Raw genomic sequence first — 17,549 nt, forward strand, 5'->3', positions numbered from 1 at the left:
GTCTCAGAGGCCTTTCCAAGAAATCATCCAATTCTTTCTCAAATGTAAGGGCTTTCATTCTCTGTCCTTTGTGCTGTTTATCTTGGTAATTTCTTTCCATTTTTAGTTTTTTTTTTTTTTCCTACCTACCCAAAGTTAAGCACATGGTTTACAATGAGAGGAAGATTGTACCATCTCAATGCTGTGACCAAGCCAAACGGGTTCCAGGCCTCGCTGTTTGTAAGCATGCACAGCAGAGGAAAAGGTATTTATTTAAGGTTAAGGACAAATCGTCCATAGTTGGAATGATTAATCAGCTCCCGGTTTATGAAAAATGATGGGGCTAGGATGCAGAATTTGTAGGGAGCTGAAAGGTTGAATTATATGCTAGCAAGTGAGGTGGGAGCCTGTGAAAAATGAATATATTTTCATGGTGAGTCTGTGTGTGGAACATCTAAAGACACAGCTACCCTGCAAAAATATATCAGGAAAATATTACCCTGTCTGCAGCCACAGTAACTTCTCTGTTATTAGTTTCTTTAACAAACAATACAGGCAAACTCAGGTTTTCTTAGTTTCTTTTACAATGTTATACACCCTTGAAATGTCACCCAAAGGTATTTTGCTAACAGATCATAGAAACAAATGGAAAATCTCTTAAACACGGCTCCAAAAAAGTCCCATGGTGCAACATGTACAAAATAAAAGCTCTACCTGTGACCACTTCCCAACTGAAGGTAGTGGCTCGTTATACAAATAAAATCGATTTTGAATTGGTTCTACTGAAAACCGCAAACAGGCCAATGGTAAACACGGCACACCTTCAAGCTGGTTCATACACATCTTGTCAGAGTGGAGGATATCTTGGCATGACTGATCACATAGAAGCCAGTGATCCTGAAATGTAGAGAAGGAAAGTGGAGAGAGACTTCAGATCTGTCTATTCTGGTTTATGAGAGGAGCATCTGCTTATGAATTTGATCAAAGACCAATATCCTGGAGCGAATGGCCCCTTTTCCTGTTCCATCCTAGGGAGTCATTCTGGACACTTCCACATGTCTTCATCTCTACATCTAATTGGCCAACAGAACCTGTAGAACCCACCTCTCTGTAACCCCCTCCTTCCCACCTCACCTGCCGTGGCCTTATATCTGGCCTGTGGCATCTCTTCCTTAGCTCGAGCAGCCAGCTTGTGCCTCTTCTCTGCAGTCCCTGCTCTAGCATCACTGGCTTTACCTGTTCTCCAGCCAAGCAGAGCTTTCCAGAATACAAAGCTACATGCCATTGGACTGCTTAAGAGCCTTCAGTGGGTTCCGGTTCTTGCAAAGGTGGATTAAGCGCACACCACCTCTATGTCTCCCAGTGACTACAGTTAAAAGTCCCTGGAGAAAATGGATCAAGTAGCTCCTGGAGGACACAGAGAAGTAAAATGATGGCAAGCAGACTGGGGGAAAAAGAAAGCAGTACTTCCAAGTATCACGGAACCAGGAGCAGATGCAGTCACAAGAAGACCGTGACAGAACAGGGAGATGAAAGCACTGGATTTCTAGCCAGTGGACCAGAAAGGGTGGTGCTTGGGAGCTGGAAAGTTCCAGGGAGGTCAAGGTAGCAATCCTATAAAGTTGTGTACAAACCTCTGGCTCAACCCCGAGCTACACATGCTTGGATCTAACTCCAACTTCTGAACGTGTAAAATGAACACGATTTGGGGCTCTAAAGACGTTTGAAAGACCTGCCATGAAAACTCCCCAGTAAAAAATTCTTAGAAAGACAAAAGATTGTTAAAGATACATCTAAAATTTAATTTGAAGCCATTTTTCTATTTTTAATTGGATGCCTTCAAAATAGGTTTTATCACTACCCCTTTCTCATCCACCATCCTTCTGTAAAAAGGTTTCATCGCTTGCTATCCTTGTGTGAGGAGGAAAATCAAGGAAAAGTAGTGATTTTTTTGTGTGTGTGTGGCTAAGATGGCAAACTGTCCAATAAAGAGTCCTGCTCACCCTTCCACAGCACAGCGCTATTGCTGAGAATCAGTGCTCCACCAAGAGCCCATTTCTCAGCCCCTGTTGATTCTAGGTAGGATAATGTGGTTGGCTGGTGGTCACTAAAGGAAGGTAAGCAAAAGTTGTTGTTGTCGTTCAGTTGCTCAGTTGTGTCTGACTCTTGGACCACAGCCAGGCTTCCCTGTCCTTCACCATCTCCCGGAGTTTGCTCAAACTCATGTCCATTGAGTGAGCAAAAGTGATGTGTGTCAATTCCCAGAAGGCAGCTAGAAAGCTGTTGTGCCTTCTCTACTCGACTATCTGCTCCCCCAACTGGATGTAGATGTCTCCTTGAACCTGGGAGAGGGAAGGAGTCCTTGCTTGTCACAGGGAGAGAAAACGTCTGCCAGCTGGAAACACTTGAGTGAAAAATAAATCCTCATCTATAGACTTTGTTCCATGGTAGTTAGCATGACCCTGAGCATAACACTTATGTACTTGGGTGAGTCAGTGCCACTGCTGGCAAAAAAGAGCTTTAGGGTGGGGGAAAAGAAAGCATGTGAGACCAAGGGTTCCATTCAAGCCAGAAGGAGCCTTTAAGGCAGAGAGCCTTGGAAACACGCAGAAGCTTTGATGTGGGCATAGGGCTGCCTACTAGACATGGCCTAGGGAGTTGTGGCTAATTTTATGTAAACCTCCATGGACAGGGTGACCTCAGCTGATGGCTCGCTCTCCTCTGCTGCTCTTTGACAGCAGAATGCAGTGCTTTGCATTTCAAAGCTGACTTAATACCTGGGGTACAGAAGGACTCTCTCAAAAGATGTTTAGTGTCAAAGATACTCTGCTGTAAATGCTTATGCAGAATAAAAGATCCTTTCAGACAGTGAATAAGCATTGCCTAATGTGTCCATTTCACTAAGCTTAGATTTTTATGTGCCACTCTTTAAAAAAGTGGGACTCACCAGAAATGGGCCCAAATCCCAGTTTAAGGACAAATATAATTGAACCTTCTTTCTTCCCAAACTTCGGCCCCAAGAATTCAGGACAGGGATGGATCCAGGGAGATATATGGTCTTCTCTTTTGCAGCTTCCTTTTCTGAAGGACTGTTGAAAGAGTTCCTTCTCTGCCCTTGATGACTGATTCACACTTAGGGGATTAATTTTGGGGTGGGAGCTGTGGACAGGCCCTCGCTCCCACAGTCACCTGGGAAGGCTCTGAATTCAGTTCCAGGGGTTCATAGAGGAAATGAGCGTCACATGCCCTGGAACTGGAGGACAGGCACTGACCTGGGAGCAGAGAAGGGGAGCAGTGTGAGCCTGAGATCTGATCATAATGTGAGTGCGTGCTAAGTCGCTTCAGTTGTGTCCAACTCTTCTCAACCCTATAGACCATAGCCCGCCAGGCTCCTCTGTCCGTGGGATTCTCCAAGCCAGAGTACTGGAGTGGGTTGCCATACCCTCTTCCAGGGGATCTTCCCAATCCAGGGATTGAACCCGCGTCTCTTATGTCTCCAACCATAATAGAATCTCCCTGACACAGCCTGGACTCACACTGGCCACCCAGGAGTGGGGCTGACCCAGCCTCACCCACCGGCTGCAGGGCTCCTGGCCTTCTCAGAGGCCTGTGCTCGGATCGGGTGCCTCATGGTGGTGGGATGTACCCAGGACGAATATAACCTCTGCGGGCTTCCTTCAGTTTCTGGGTACATTCTCCATGTTACTGGAGCATCTCTGTTTCCGTGGCTGACCTCTAGCCACCCCCCAGACAGCATCACCTGAGTGATCGCTTCACATCTCTGTGCCCAAGAACTCGTGTCCCTGCATTTCTAAAGAGGCTCTTGGACATCAAAAGGCACATTTTTTTGCCATGTGGTAGAACAGGAGGTTCCTCCTCCTTCTCCTGCTCCCCCCTCCTCCCCCCTTTCCCCTCCTCCTCCTCCTTTGTGAACCTTTATGTAAGCCTGTTTCTTCAGCCTTCCACTTTCCTTTCCCCCTTCACTTCCCATCTAGAGCATCTCTGCCTGAGCCATCGAGCCCCCTCACCCCTGGTGTCCTCCTTGTTTATTCTGCTCCCCTGTCTACCTCATTCCAACTTGATCCTCCTAATTTTTAAAATGTTAAGTGGATGACCATCTCATGGGGGTCCACAAGCCAAGATGTAAACCTTGATGAGCAGGGCTTACTGTTGATAAATATCTGTTTGTCGTGATAGGAACTAATGAATTTTCAGAATTGTGTCTTATTAATTTTTAAATTTAATTTATTTATTTTTGACTGCGCTGGTCTTTTTTGCTGTTTGTGGGCTTTCTGTAGTTGAGGTGCCCGGGCCTCTCATTGTGGTGGCTTCTCTTGTTGCAGAGCACAGTAGTTGTGACACATGGGCTTAGTCACTCTGTGGCATGTGGAATCTTCTCGAACCAGGGATCGAACCCATGTCCCCTGCATTGGCAGGCGTATTCTTAACTACTGGACCACCAGGGAAGTCCAGAATTGTTTTTTGTGCATATTAGGCTTTATTGTAAGTGACTCAAAAACTGCTAAGTTTCCCTTTCCTAGCCAGCTATATGCTTGTGGTGTCAGAAGGTTCTGGAAGGACAGAGTTAGGCTTCCTCCTTCCCAGTGGGATGGAATAGGGGAGCTGACACTGGCTTCCTGCCTGCAGCAGGGACCCCCGACCTCTGCTCTGACCTTAGGAATGGCTGTTGTGAGTTCCCTCCAGAGCCATGCTGAGCCCCGGGCCATGGGTCACTGCTTTGGACTCTGTCCTGTACCAGGAGAGCCCAGCGACTCTGCTGAGGTGCCTGGGACACCTGTGTGTGCGTCTCCCACTCCGGGGTCAGCCTGTGAACCACGCGGCAGCTCCCACAGGCCATAGCTCTGGCATCAGATAAACCAGGGTTCAAATCCCTGTTCTGTCGCTCACTCTCCTCTTTAGCTGTGTGACCTTGGAAAGCCATTCACCCTCCCTGGGCTCCAGTTTCTTCACTGTTAAACTGGGATAATCTATGCAAATTACGCACCCCTGTGCTTTGTGCATTGCTGGTGGAGAAAGTGTTTTTTTCCTTTCTGTCTCTTTGCCTCCACTGTAACCACAGCCCCTCCTCCTGCGCATCCCCTCCAGCCTGCCCTGGAGGGGCTGCGTGGGCCACAGGCTTTCCTTTCCTTTCCCTCTCTGGAGCTGGAGTGAGTCGACTCATGAGCACACAGTTCATTAGCAGGCAAATGGACAGGTGATACTTCCCGCTAGCAAAATAAGCAGCTTGGGAGCAGGCAAATGTGAGGGCTTAATGCCAGGGTGAGGAGCCGAGGGGCCCAGGGGAGGAAAGAGCAGTTAATATAACCCCAGACAGAGAGATGTGTTCAAAAGCACCTGTCTGACAGCTTTCCCTGCATGGAGACCAAGGGAGGGTCCATGGGGATGTGGTTGAACAAGAAGGCATTTCACATCGTGGGGACCCTCTAGATAGGGCGCAGCTGGGAGGGGGAGGGACTTCAGGGCCTGGGTGTGAATGGGCACATGGTGGTGTAAAAAGGGAGCGTGGATCACAGGAAGCAGATTTAAGAGGGGGATGTCATACAACCTTCTCTTGATTTGTTTGTGGCTTTTCCACTTGCCCTCCTCTCAAAAGCAAGAGAGACCCAACCCCACCCCTGCTGGAGTGGATCTTTTTCTTTTGTTGTTGTTGGTCAATTGCTCAGTCATGTCTGACTCTTTGCGACCCCATGGACTGCAGCATGTCAGGCTTCCCTTATTTGGCGACGCAGGGTCTTAGTTGTAGCATGTGGGATCTAGCCCCCTAATCAGGGATCAAACCTGGGCCCTGCACACTGGGAGCGTGGAGTCTTAGCCACCAGGGACGTCCCAGGAGCAGATCTTTGATAGGACATGATAAGCCAACCCAAGGTGTCAGTTCTGCCCACGGTGACACTGGGGGAACCAGATCCAGCTGGGAGCCCCCCTCCCCTGGAGCGGAGACCCCAATCTCACTCCCTGTCTCTGCCCTGTGCCCTGTCTCCTGGACCCACATCACTGGCCCTGTGTATCTGGCCACCTGCTCCCTGGCCGCCCAGCACAGAGGTGGCCCTGTTCTGCTTTGCAAGACAAACAGAGGAACAGATGGATGGGGCCTGATGACGGGCCGGGTTCAGCTGTCCCAGCTGCCTTCTCCTGTGTGTGTCCCACTATCTGACACTCGTCTGTGAGCTTTAAGGGGGGGGTGTGGGAGTGAAAGACCCCACAGCAACAGTGACCAGACGGAGTGTCTTGCCAAGGCCCTCTCTTCCATTCAGCTGTAGGGACTGACTTCCTCATCTGCCAAACCAGGAAATAGGAGTTCAAGGCCAGGGAACAAGGCATGGGATAAGGGACAATCTTAGACAAACAGCAAGTCTACTGTCCCGACTCTTTGGTGACTAGGTCATTTGTTTTTCTTGCCATGATCGTGTCAGGAAGGTGCGATATCACACAGGATACCCAAAGCCCCCAGAGTTCAGTGACTCCAGCTCTTCCGGCTGCGCTGTGGAGGATCCAGGGACAGTTGAAATAAATCACTGGCTCTGCCCAGCTCTGTCTCTCCTAAATCCTCCCAGGCTCAGGCAAGCCCTTGCTAGTTTTGGTTACCTTTGTCCACATATGCTCCTGCAAGTGCACTGGCCTAGGACAGCCATCAATAAATCTGAGTAGAATGAACAGAAACACTACACTGGTGTCTGGCTTAACTCCCAACAGCAAAGTCTCTGGAGTTCCATTCTGGTTGGAGAGGCCCCGAGTGGTGTCTTGGAGCCTCATGGGTTCCCATGGCAGTTTTCCTGGGATGCAAAATCGAACACCTGGGGTGGAGGGTTAGTGCTCTTTCATTAGAGCTCTTTCTGGCCTTTTCCCTCACCTCACCTCTCTTCCTCCCTTCTTTCTGCTGAGGGTTCTGCCACCAGCCTCTGAGTGGATGGCCCAAGGGGGACTTAAGTGATGCTGGGCTTTGTTTACTCAGCATTGTCCCTCCTTCAGACCCACGCCAGTGTCCCAGGACCACGCTCAGTCTCCTTGACTCTCACTGTCTACACGCCGTGTCCTCCTGTTGGCCCTTTGCCCCAAAGGTTAAGGAACAGTTATAGCTCCCTGGCCCCCAAAGGCTGTTATATCCTGTGGAAATAAGCCGATCACTGATGAATTCCAGTGGACCAAGTCCTTAGTTCCTATAGAAAAAGCCTATCTGAACAGGCAAACTTGTTTTATTGCTCTTCGCTTCACTGTGTTCTGCAGATACTGTATTTTTTCCAAATTGAAGTTTTTGTGGCAACCTTGCTGTAAGCAGGTCTATTGGCGCCATTTTTTTCAACGGCATTGGCTCGCTTTGTGTCTCTGTGTTATATTTTGATGATTCTCGCCATATTTCAAACTTTTTCATTATTATGATATTTATTATGGTGATTTGTAATCTGTGATCTTTTGATGTTACTGCTATGACTCTCTGAAGGCTTAGACGATGGTTAGCATTTTTTCAGTTCAGTTCAGTCATTCAGTCGTGTCCAACTCTTTGTGACCCCATGGACTACAGCACACCAGGCTTCCCTGTCCATCACCAGCTCCCAGAGCTTAGTCAAATTCATGTCCATCAGGTTGGTGATGCCATCCAACCATCTCATCCTCAGTTGTCCCTTTCTCCTTCCACCTTCAATCTTTTCCAGCATCGGGTCTTTTCCAATCAGTCAGTCCTTTGCATCGGGTGGCCAATGTATTGGAGCTTCAGCTTCAGCATTAGTCCTTCCAATGAATATTCAGGACTGATTTCCTTTAGGATGAACTGGTTGGATCTCCTTGCAGTCCAAGGGACTCTCAAGAGTCTCCTCCAACACCACCATTCAAAAGCATCAATTCTTTGGCACTCAGCTTTCTTTAAGGTCCAACTCTCACATCCATACATGACCACTGGAAGAACAATAGCTTTGACTAGATGGACCTTTGTTGGCAGAGTAATGTCTCTGCTTTTTAATATGCTGTCTAGGTTGGTCATGCTTTTCTTCCAAGGAGCAAGCATCTTTTAATTTCATGGCTACAGTCACCATCTGCAGTGATTTTGGATTTTTTAGCAGTATTTAAAAATTACGATATGTACATGGTTTTAGACATAATGCTATCGCACACTTAATAGACTTACAACATAGTGTAAACATATAACTTCTATATGAACTGGGAAACCAAAAATTCATGTGACTGGCTTTATTGCAATACTTGCTTTCTTGTGGTGATTTTAAACCGAAGCCACAACATCTCCGAAGCCTGCCTATAGATTATTCTTGTTTAGAGAGGTTTCTTGATTCCTTTAGTGAAAAATATTTCCCGTCTGAATGAGGAAAAGCCATTACCAAAATTAAGGTTGTGTTGTTGTGTGACTGTTCTTCTTTCTCTCTGCCTCTGTTATGTGAAGAGGGTAGCAGGTAGGGTAAGCTAAATACGCAGGGCCCCTTTACAAGCTCTGTCAGTTGACTGGACATGCAGTACAGCATTGTAGGTAAACCATGTTTCCACAAGAGAGATGATAGCAGGCTGGAAATCTCAGAGTCATCCTTGAAACCTTGGATGCCATAGGTGTGTTCAGGTGAGTTAGAAAGGGACATACTAATCAGATCAGAAGAAATACAAAGACTGAAGAGACTAAGTGTAAGGGTCGGTAAGACAGGTGCAAATTTGTTCTTGTGTGCTTATTTTTAAAAATCTCATTTTACTTATGTTTCTATACTTTTTTTTAGTGGAACTATTAATTCCACTCTTCTTATGAGCTGTTGTTTAAATATCTTAATTTTGTTTATAAAAGAATAACTGGATAGCAAAACAAGTGATTATTTTCTTCTCTTCACTACACCAAAGCTACACAGACATCAGCAAGACACCACTTACGTAGTGCAGGCAGGTCCCCAGTGCAAAGTACCTGAGAGGAAATTGCCAGTTGCCAACTAATGCAAACGACATGACTCATCTCCAGTTAACAGCGTCAGTGTTATTTGATTTTGCATTATCCGTATGATTGGTGAAATAAAAATGATTTTCCTCTCCTGCTTGGCTGGCTGTATCTCCTGGCAATTAATATCTTATGAGAACAAAATTAGCCCAATGAGAGCTAGCATTTATTGACTGTCTGAAACTGTATTAGTCACATTCGTGTAGAATCTCATTTAACTGATCAAGAACCCTATGCAGCAGGCTTTATCATCTCTAGCAAAAGAAGAAAGTGAGACCAAGAAAACATGGAGTCATGGCTCAAGGTCACGGAGCAGATGAGTGGTGGGCTGGGATTCTGTCTCACATCTGATCAGACTGGGGAATCCAGGCACTCCTCCAAGTGAGGGAGTTCTTCAGGTTGTGCTTATGTCAAAAGTTGTCCTCAATCTGCCAGAGTTCCTCATTTGTTGTTGTTCAGTCTCTCAGTCCTCTCCAACTCTTTGTGACCCCGTGGACTGCAGCATACCAGGCTTCCCTGTCCTTCACCATCTCCCAGAGCTTACTCAAACTCATGTCTGTTGAGTCGGTGATGCCATCCAACCATCTTGTCCTCTGTCATCCCCTTCTCCTCCTCCCTTCAATCTTTCTCAGCATCAGGGTCTTTTCTAGTGAGTTGGCTCTTCGCATCAGGTGGCCAAAGTATTGGAGTTTCAGCTTCAGCATCAGTCCTTCCAATGAATAGTCAGGACTGATCTCCTTTAGGATGGACTGGTTGATCTCCTTGCAGTCCAAGGGACTCTCAAGAGCCTTCTCCAACACCACCGTTCAAAAGCATCAATTCTTCAGCGCTCAGCCTTCTTTATGGTCCAACTCTCACATTCATACATGACTACTGGAAAAACCATAACTTTGCCTGGACAGAACTTTGTCGGCAAAGTAATGTCTCTGCTTTTTAATACGATGTCTAGGTTAGTCATAGCTTTTCTTCCAAGGAGCAAGTGTCTTTTAGTTCCATGGCCACAGTGACCATCTGCAGTGATTTTAGAGTCCAAGAAAATAAAGTCTCTCACTGTTTCCATTGTTTCCTCATCTGTTTACCATGAAGTGATGGACTGGATGCTATGATCTTCATGTTTTGAATGTTGAGTTTTAAGTCGTCTTTTTCACTCTCCTCTTACACATTCAGAAAGAGGCTCTTTAGTTCCTCTTCACTTTCTGCTATAAGGGTGGTGTCATCTGCACATCTGATGTTATTGATATTTCTCCTGGCAATCTTGATTCCAGCTTGTGCTTCCTCCAGCCCAGCACTTCACATGATGTATTCTACATATAAGTTAAATAAGCAGGGTGACAACATACAGCTTTGACGTACCCCTTTCCCAATTTTGAACCAGTCTGTTGTTCCATGCTTGGTTCTGACTCTTTACAATCAGCAAAAACAAGATTGGGAGCTGACTGTGGCTCAGATCATGAACTCCTTATCGCAAAATTCAGACTTAAATTGAAGAAAGTAGGGAAAACCACTAGGTCATTGAGGTATGTACTGTGCTGTGCTTAGTTGCTTAGTTGTGTTCTACTCTTTGTGACCCCATGGGCTGCAGCCCACCAGGCTCCTCTGTCCATGGGGATTCTCCAGGCAAGAATACTGGGGTGGGTTGCCATGCCCTCCTTCAGGGGATCTTCTGAACCCAGGGACTGAACCCAGGTCTCCCACACAGTAGGTAAATTCTTTACCGTCTGAGCCATCAAGGAAGCCAATTCAGGTATGACCTAAATCAAATACCTTACGATTACACGATGGAAGTGACAAGTAGATTCAAGAGATTAGATCTGGTAGAGTACCTGAGGAACTATGGATGGAAGCTCGTAACATTGTATGGGAGGTGATGAACAAAACCATCCCCAAGAAGAAGAAATGCAAAAAGGCAAAATGATTGTCTGAGGAGGTCTTACAAAGAGCTGAGAAAAGAAGAGAAGTGAAAGGCAAAGGAGGGAAAGAAAGATATACCCATCTGAATGCAGAGTTCCAAAGAATAGCAAGGAGAGATAAGAAAGCCTTCCTTAGCGATCAATGCAAAGAAATAGAGGAAAAACAATAGAATGGGAAAGACGAGATCTCTTCATGAAAATTAGAGATACCAAGGGAACATTTCATGCAAGGATAGGCACAATAAAAGACAGAAATGGTATGGACCTAACAGAAGCAGACGATATTAAGAAGAGGTGGCAAGAATACACAGAAGAACTATACAAAAAAGATCTTCATGACCCAGATAACCATGATGGTGTGATCATTCATCTAGTGCCAGACATCTTGGAGTGCGAAGTCAAGTGGGCCTTAGGAAGCATCACCATGAACAAAGCTGGTAGAGGTGGAATTCCAGCTGAGCCATTTCAAATCCTAAAAGATGATGCTGTGAAAGTGCTGCACTCAATATGCCAGCAAGTTTGGAAATCTCAGCAGTGGCCACAGGACTGAAAAAGGTCAGTTTTCATTCCAGTCCCAAAGAAGGGCAATGCCAAAGAATATTCAAACTATTGCACAATTGCACTCATTTCACTCATTTTGAGCAAAGTAATACTCAAAATTCTCCAAGCTAGGCTTCAGCAGTATGTGAACTGAGAACTTGCAGATGTTCAAGCTGGATTTAGAAAAAGCAGAGGAACCAGAGATCAAATTGCCAACACCCATTGGATCATAGAAAAAGCAAGAGAATTCCAGAAGAACATCTACTTCTGCTTCATTGACTATGCTAAAACCTTTGACTGTGTAGATCACAACAAACTGTGGAAAATTCTTAGAGTTTCTAATAGCTCCTTCTTAATTCACAATTTTCCACCATTTGATAAGGTGATTATATTTCCGCAAAATTTAAAAGGTTATTAAAGTAAGTTGGACCCATTTCTGTCCCAGGAATATCCAGAGGTTGTCTTCCCATGACTTAATGCATCTCTAAGAAATATCTTACCTAATGCCATACTTCTAGTTGGGATTCCTGTTAAGGCTCCTGTCACCAACTTGGAGCATAAACAGCGTCATTCCAAAGTAACATCTCAAAACACAGTAGGTTCTAAAGCTCCCAGGCAGTGGGAGACCCATCTTACCCCACCCTCTTCTTAGAACTTCCTCCAATGGCATATTCTAGAATTCTTAGACCATATCCATTGATGAGTTCCAGGGACTTCCCTGGTGGTCCAGTGGTTAGGACTTCACCTTCCAGTGTGGGAAGTGTGGGTTACATCCCTGGTTTGGGAGCTGGGATCTCACATGCCTCACAGCCAAAGAGCCAAGGCGTAGAGTGGAAGCAATATACTTTGGATATATAACACATTCAAAAAAGGCTTTAAAAATGGTCCACATCAAAACATCTTTAAACAAAAAACAAACAAAATAAACAACCTCTCCCCCAAAGATGAGTTCTAATTATTCTTACTTTTCTGACCAGGGTTTGAACCCATATCCCCTACATTGGAAGGCAGATTCTTAACCACTGGACGACCAGGGAAGTCCTAGGTCTGAGCTCTTTGTTTGAGCAGAATCCAAAATATTTGTGATTATTCTGCCACTTTGCTGTTCATCCACCCAAAGTATCTTTGTTTGTTTGCCCATTAATTAATGCAGACTTGAATTAATTATAAGGGAATAAAAATGATGGCAACTTAACCATGTTCATTATCTGACTATTTGCCAGCCACGATGTTGGGAGAGTTGACCAATGTAACAGATGATATTTAAACTGTATAACATGACTGTATTTAATTACCTGTGATTAAGTTAGAGATTAATGAGTACATATTTATTCCCATTGGTCGCCAGGAGTCTATCACTGATTTAATTTAAATATGGAAAGACTGAGCAGAGTAGGACATTACTTAGATGCCTGACTACAGCAATTCATTTGGTTTAGTTAATTTTGAAGATGGATATTTGCTAGTAAATAATTAGATCATTTATACAAGTCTGGTTTTTTCATATGGTAAGTTTGATAAGTGAATTGTAATGTCATCAGCCAGTAAGTTAATCATGTCTGCTACATTACCAAGTCCAGTCTTTTACAATTTGGGATGATTTTCCCCCCACATGACTATGGGTGTTTCTACTGAGAAAATCCAAGGAAGACTGGAGAGCAGGACGTGGCTGGGAGTAGGGGGCAGCCCGACCTTATTTCTCTGCTAACTGCCAAATCCAGAATCAACGAGTGCTCAGTTTTTTGGGCTTTCAACTCCCACACAGGGCCGGTGGGACATGACACAGTTGTAAAACCATAGGCCTGGTTTCAGAAACTGGGGTGTTTGTCCTCACAACACTACTTATTTCTGTGCTTCAAGTCACAAAACCTACCCAATGCTTGATTTTCTCTCGAATATATTTGAAATGAGGTTATACATCTGGAAATATTTCAGAAAAGGCAAGGTGCTATACAAATTTTTATTTTTTTTGTTCTCAAGATTATTAACATCCACGGGAAGTTTTTCTCCAATTACAGTTTTCAAAGGAGTGAATGCATTTAACTTTGTTTTGTTTCTTTTGTATTCAGTTGTGATATTAAAATGGGAAACATCAGTCATTTATGGTAGATTATTCATGTCAAAGCTTTTCTTCCCCTGCACTCCCTGCCTGTTTGTGTTAAGTATGTTTCGGTCATGGTTTATTCTTACTTTAGTTTTGGATACCATAATTTCATTTCTTTGATGCCATGAACATAAACAATTTCATGTCTTAATGGAAGGGTGCTATGGGTCAGCCCCCCTTTCACTTCTTCCATCTTGGTCTCTCCAGCTCCCATGATGGGTGGCCCGTTGTCAGGCCCAAATTCCCAGACAAACCCTGACTCAGCTTGAGCAGGGGCTGGCCTCAGTGCCATGCGGCCCTTGGTTCATCTGGCCAGAGCAAGACTCCGAGGCTGACCATGGACCTCTTTTGTGGTTTGACAGTTTCATCTTCCACCCTCCCTCAGCAGTGCTTTCCAGGAATGGGGCCTCACCTATGCCTTGGTTTTCGAATCTAAGCCGACAGTTAGGCTTCTGCTTTGATCTGAGACCTAAGTTAATAGCTCCTCTCAGTGTCCCTCCCTGGAGCCTGAAGTTCTGTCCATAGGCTGCTCTAGGTCACCTGTGAGTTGACCTGTTAAGTATTGTACCTTTTTTTCCCCACACTCCTGTGGGTCTTATGATTTTAAGAGGTGGCACTAGGTTTTTCTCTTAGGGAAATAACTGTCTTTGTTTAGGAAAATTCCTTGATAAACCACTTGGAATCAAAGGTCAGGACTGGGGAGAAAAATGTCACTAGAACCCCAAGATACAAAATGTATGTAAGCTGGTCCCTATGAGAAACTAGCTGGGCCCTAGCCTGGCCCCTAGCCTCTGTACCTTGTCATGGCTGAACAGTTAAATGTGTCTGATATGTCCTAAGATATGACCTCCTGGGTCCCTCATAAGCTTTCAGCAGTCTTACCTGCCACAGAGCCTGTCCATATAGACAATCCATCTAGATGCCTCAATATGTCCTTCCGGTTCTCTGACCTGTATTTGTATACTGAGTATGTAAGTCCACACCCGTTCTGTCCATATCCATGATAAATACAGGTAAACATCATATCTGGCAGCAACCTTCAGAAGCCTACAGGTCTTCCCATGCAGATGGGGAATCTTAATTTTGTTGATTTCAGAGTTGCTGTTTTCAAAGAACCTGAACATGCTTGTTATATGGCCAGTTTGCTTTGTGGGAAATCTGAGAGGAGATAATTTCCTGTTTTCATGAGAAATGTGTTGTTTCGAATGAGAATTTAATTGTCATCCAAAATTTGCTCTTTGGGGTTAATTACTGCAGTTGCACATTTCCCTCTGCCCACAAAAATCCTGTTCTAGTCTTTTTCACTTCTGTCTGAGCAGACTGAATGCTGTTAATTTCACCTTGGCATTGTTGAGCAGAACCACAGTGGTGTTTTTCTTGAAGCTGTCTGTTCTGGCATCAGCTTACATAAGCAGAAAACCCTGCATTTCAAAGACAGTACAAAGGCGAATGCTGAGCACCTGTTTCCGACTGGGGTGCTCTGGAAGGCTCTGGAGCTTGGACGCCTCAGTATGGAAGAGCCTGGCTCTACTGCTTACTGTCTGGGTGACTGGAGGAAAGTCAGCTGTAAAATGAGATGGGGGGCTGATATCTATTTTGCAGGTTAGCCGCCGGGTATAAGTGGTCCAATATATGTGTGTGACCCATTGTAAGTTGGTATAATATGGTGGCTGTGTAATATATGTGCGTGTGTGCTAAGTCACTTCAGTCTGACTCTTTGTGACTGCATGGACAGTAGCCCGCCAGGCTCCTCTGTCCATGGGATTCTCCAGGCAAGAATACTGGAGTGGGTTGCCATGCCCTCCTCCAGGGGATCTTCCCAACCCAGGGATTAAACCTGCATCTCTGGCACCTCCTGCATCTCCGGCAGGTGGGTTCTTTACCACTAGCGCCACCTGGGAAGCCCATGTGTAGTATACATTTGTATGTTTTCTACAAATATATGGTGCACCTTGGCTGTTTCTGCTCAGTGGGTGTCTTTGGGCCAAGAGGAGAGAGTGGGGCTGCCTATAACCCTTGTTCTGCAGTGAGAGAATTTGTTCATTTATTGAGAGCCTGCTCCAGGTGCTGTGCTAGACGTCCAGGCATGGAGATGAGAAAGGAATAAGATCTGTCATTAGGAGCCTGCTTTGTCCTCGGGGAGGCGGGGCAGTGACCTGGCACTTACTGTGCTGAAGGGCAGTGTGCTAACTGCCATGATGAGGGAAGTGGGGGGATATGAGAGGGCTTCTAATTCTAGTGCAGAAATGAGCGGGTATTAGCCAGTTGAGGGGTGAGAGGGTTGTAGGAGAGCAGTCCGGGTACAGAAAGTTGTATAAACACCAGCCAGAAGGGAGAGAGAGACTGGCATGTTTCAAATTGTAAGTGGGTCAGAATGGTGGGAGTCTCATGTGTAGTGAGGATGGCGAGAGAGGCACCTGGAGGGGTGAGCAGCCTCGGGTAGGAGAAGACCTCATCCACCGTGGTGCACGAGGTGATTGATGGGGAACTGGTCTCCTTGGGCTCCAGGCTTGGTTCTGCCAAGTGGGCTTGGGTAAGTCCCTTACCTCGCTGGACTTTGCCCCTCACCTGTGACAGGAGACGGTTGCACTATGGTCTCGTGTTTGTTTTTATTTTTACTTCCAGATTCCCTCCCCACTCATCTCCTAGAGGGTGTGTGAGTCCTTAAGAGGCGCCATCTGCAAGGTCCTCACCAATGTGCCATTGGTCATGGCCAACTCTGTGCTGGGATTCTGGGATAATTGCTGGGCTTCTAATTGAATTACTTCAAGATTTTCCTTCTGGTCATCTTCAGCTTTCAATTCCATGTTAACATATATGTGAAGAATCTATTAGAAGTCCCACTGAGCTGGTGTGTTTTGCACCCTATTTCTTGAGGAGGCTGACGCTGTTGGCCGTTCCTGGAAATGAATCTGGAAGAAGCCGCTTGTTCTTCATTCAGGCAAATGCATGGAATGTTCTGAAAGTATATCCATGCCCTCCTGATTTTCCTCAGGGGATCCTGATGACCCTATGAAATGCCCTTTTCCAAACCTGCATGCTTGACCAGCTTGAACTTTGACCTCCACGGTTAGCTTCCAGATCTCTATGGGAGCTTTTGCGACCACCTCCAGGAAGGATTCAGTGTGCCTCCCTTTAGGATGCTCCCTCCCCGCACCTCTGCAGGAGCACCTGGTATGCCCTCCTGCTCTGGTCAAAGTGTACCTCTTGCCTGGCCAGCCAGCCAACCAGAAGCTTCTCAGGAATGGTGATCATGCCTGATTCATCTCTGTATCACCAGCACTTGACCCACGTCTGGCAAATGTAAGTCCCCACTAGATGTGAGTTGAATTAATGAGTCAGTGAGTGAGCAAGTAGGCAAATGAATGCATTAACAGTTCTTTCTCTGAGATGGATATGGAATGAGGTCTGATTTGCAACGAGAAGAGGGAAGTTCATAGTTGAGCAAAATCCATATGGATTTTGGGTGCCCAAGAGTCTAAAAAAGAGAATGTATACAGAAGTGCATAAAATAACCCCTGCAACCAAAAATGCACACTGCCATCGTTAGTTCCATTTGCTTTCTGTCATTATACTCAGGCCTAAGCCTGAGTATACGTTTACGGCAGAGATGATATCAATTCTCAGCCAGAGACAGAGGGCGCTTCAGGTAAATTTGGGAGGAGTTAGATGGGAAGGACAAACAGGTTTCCCCAGGTTCAAGGCTTCGGATCCCAAGTGAGAAATTATTCCAAAAACAAGAAGAGAGCACAGAGTGCGAGTCTGTAGGGTCTTAGATACCTGCTAGCTCTGTCCTGGGTGGGGAGGGAACTATTGTGGGTGCTCACTGTGTCTTAGGTAGCAGATATGTTTATAGCAGCCTCGTGAGATGGGCATCACCATGCCAACTTCACATGGGACCCAGAGCTAGGCTGCTCAGGCCCCCATGTTGCCTCCAGGACACATGGGGCCCCCCATGTGCATTCCCTAAGAGGTGGGAGTGGTTGGGGGTCTCCTTTTAGAGTAGCTTCATCTCCACAAAACATGAGGAAGATGTAATCTCTCTCCTTTAGTGATTAAGGGCAACGTGGTGTCT

The 17,549-nt window shown here is 45.7% G+C and overlaps 1 long non-coding RNA gene across 1 annotated transcript; it reads right to left on the reverse strand.

The window, feature by feature from the left end:
* Positions 1-545: 545 nt before the first annotated feature.
* On the reverse strand, positions 546-12,032 carry LOC145518715 (uncharacterized). The gene is made up of 2 exons (XR_014063216.1): positions 11,871-12,032; positions 546-876 (listed from the first exon to the last, which is right to left on the reverse strand). It is a non-coding gene; the product is annotated as an uncharacterized LOC145518715 (long non-coding RNA).
* Between the last annotated feature and the right edge of the window lie 5,517 nt (positions 12,033-17,549).

Source organism: Giraffa tippelskirchi, chromosome 8 (genome assembly GCF_054371585.1).
Source record: "Giraffa tippelskirchi isolate mGirTip1 chromosome 8, T2T-mGirTip1v1.2.pri, whole genome shotgun sequence".
In the NCBI taxonomy this organism is placed as follows: domain Eukaryota; kingdom Metazoa; phylum Chordata; class Mammalia; order Artiodactyla; family Giraffidae; genus Giraffa; species Giraffa tippelskirchi.